We start from the raw sequence: 2,917 nt of genomic DNA, 5'->3' as shown, positions 1-2,917 counted from the left end.
TGCAGTTGTCTTAAAGCAGGCTCAGGGAAGGTAGAAAGCTATCATGGAGTAGAAAAGCAGAAACTCACTTGATCCTGGTCTTCAATATGAATATAGATGATGGAAGAATATTTGTAGGGTTTTAAGTAGGAAGTATCAGAAATGTTCCATCGCTCAAAATGACCTTCTGTTTATTTTATATTCTCTATATACTCATATGTGTGCTTATTCTCCTACAGAATGTAAACTCATTGAATCAGAGACTCTTATTTTTCTTCCCAGAATTCAGCACAGTGCTCTGTCTAGAAAAAGCATTTAAAGACTCACGACAAATGTTGGCGGCGTCACCCCCGACAGTCACCCCCTCCAACCCAGGCTCCCAGTCGGCTCCCCCGCGGCCCTGCCGACCAGGGACCATGGCGTAGAGCCGGCCTTCCAGTGCCCAAGGAGAACTTGCAAGGCTCTTGGGTGGAGTTACACTTCGGCAGTTATGGCGGTGGCCGCGGCGCCAGCCTTCATCTTGACCTATAAAGGCGACATGGAGAAGATTTTTCTAGATGCACAGCACGAGTCTGAACTGAGCAGCTCCAAGAGTTCTCACTGCTGCAGTCCTCCCGGGTCACAGACCCCTCGCCCCAGGAAACCACCAGAATGTTGGAGATTGACACTCAGAGCAACGTGGAGAACAGCTCCCATTCGGAAGAAGACTACATAGAGTGGGAAGGAAGTCAGAAGCAATTTGAAGAAGAACTAGGACTGGATCTGGGACTGGTCCAAGCAGGCCCGAAAACGTACCCCCCACCCCATCCTCACCAAGGAGTTTCTCTTCAAGCACCCCAAGCACTCGGCCACCATCAGCATGCGGAACTCCAGAGTCATTAAGAAGTGGGGCATCTTCTCGGCCGAGTTTCTCAAGGTCTTCCTTCTGTCCCTACTGCTCTCACACTTCCTCGCCATTGACCAGGGGATCTACATCGAAAGATCCCTCACCAGCTCCGCCAGCACCTTCTAAGGCTCGCCAGACAGGTGTCTCGGAGGAAGGTCGTCCGTCTGTCCATCCCCGGCTGCTCCTATAACTTGTGTCCATTCGTTTTGTCCGTGTTGTGTCCCTAGCTCAGTAGAAGGGGGAGAGGAGTCCTCCGCGTGGTGGGCGGGGTTGCGTCCCACGGGCTCTCCAGCTTCCTGACATAGCCCTATAGCCCTTTCCCATTCCAGACTTTAATGGAATCCCTTGGAACACGTGAATCAATGTGTACAAAATACATTGTACTCCCCCATCCCCACGCCGTGCCCGTTTGCTGTGGCTGGAGCAACTGGAGACTCCCCGCCGTTCTGCCGGGTGGGCTTCCTGGCAAATGGGAAAGAAGGGAGGAAGCCCGCCAGACTGACCTCTCCCTTGGGATGCTCTACGTCGCTGTGTGAATTCTCCCGGGGCTTCCTTCCCTTTCCACAGAATTGGGGCTCAGCCTGCACACGATGGGGACTATAGGGCTGCCCCTGCCAGGCCTTCCCGCTTCCCCAGGCTTCCTCGGGCTGATTCCCCGTCCCACTGCCCTGTTCGTTGTCTCCCGGAGTAATGATTGAGGCCGGAAAGGGGATGATTCTTTATGGTCAAATCCTTCATTGGAGCTGCCCTGGGCTGGGGCCAATCACCAGAGTCCAGTGAGCCCTGTAGGGATCAGGCCTTCCCTGCTTTCCTCGTGCAGGTCTTTGCTGTGCTGGACACACACTATCAGCATTGGTTGAGTTTGGTCTCTAAGGTCCTCTCTGCCCCGGTTCCTTTGGGCTGGAAAAAAATGCAACCTTTTCATTTTAAGGGGGGGAGGGATCTCCCATCCTTCTCTGCCATCAGCCCCTTCTTCACAGTCAGAAAAGGGGCCCAAGTTGGTTATGACCTCCTCAGCACAAAAATGTGGAGGCTCCCCTGGGGAATTGGGAGGGGGTGGATAGCCCAGGCCCCATGGAGGGTTCAAAGATAAAGAAGTTCATGAAGCAGCTCCCTTTCTCAGTCTGGTCTTCTACCTCCACAGCCACCTGAGGATAATCAAGTGAAGTCGACAGAGTAATTGCCAAGGGCCCAAGCACCCTAAAAAATGACTGGTCCTGGCTTTTTCCATTGTCCCCTCTACTAAGTAGTTCCTTCTCCTGCCCAACATTTCTCTTAAAAAAAATAAAAGAGCATTTCTACCAAAAGAACACATGAACTGATTCTGGCCAGGAATGAGATGGTCAGTACCCGAAGTCCCTCACTTCTGCAGAGGAGGGCAGATGGAGGGGCCGAAGCTATCTAATCCCTCTGACCCCAGAAGAGTGGACATTACCCAGAACTCAGTTTGGAAGATAAGTCCAACCTTGGCTCTGCCATTTTGGCTAGCTCAACCTGGATAGGGAACCTATCAGGCCAGTAGCCATCTTCATCAATCTACCTCTGAAAGATAAGTGAAAATCTTCTTCTGTTAGGAGGCCTCCACTGGATGACCAAAGGGTCTGTGACATCCAAGAGAATGGCTGCCCTGGCTCCTCCAGGGACTGAAGGGTGAGGATAAAAAGTTCTCCCCATCAAAGCCTTCCCACCATCCATCTTAACATCAGAAAGGGCTGAGAGGACCCTGAAAGAACTGGCCCCCCCCCCCCCAGGCTAGGAAAGTTATAACCACATCCATGATGAACAAACTCCAGCCCAGAGTTTCTGTTCCAGCCCTATTCTCCACTGTTTCCTCCTTACAACCCAATCTAAAGCCCCCACCCCTTCCCCTGGGCTCTCTGGAATGCCTGTGCCATAGGCAGCCAGGCAGCCAGGCAGCCAGCTTCACTATGTCCCTCCTTCTCTGGCTTTTTTTCCAGACAACAGCCTTGATGGGCAGCCTTTCTAGCACTGGCTGCCTTTGCACTCAGCCTGTCTGTCCTTACAGGTCACGTAGGGGAAGCTGGAATCCTC

General features: G+C 52.5%; 1 pseudogene; it reads left to right on the top strand.

Moving 5' to 3' along the window:
• Positions 1-340: 340 nt before the first annotated feature.
• LOC100016672 (BCL2/adenovirus E1B 19 kDa protein-interacting protein 3-like) lies at positions 341-1,335 on the top strand (annotated as a pseudogene).
• The last annotated feature ends 1,582 nt before the right edge of the window (positions 1,336-2,917 follow it).

Source organism: Monodelphis domestica, chromosome 5, assembly GCF_027887165.1.
Source record: "Monodelphis domestica isolate mMonDom1 chromosome 5, mMonDom1.pri, whole genome shotgun sequence".
NCBI lineage: Eukaryota > Metazoa > Chordata > Mammalia > Didelphimorphia > Didelphidae > Monodelphis > Monodelphis domestica.
The sequence above is the reverse complement of the archived record's forward strand: the minus strand, read 5'-3'. Positions and strand labels throughout refer to the sequence as shown.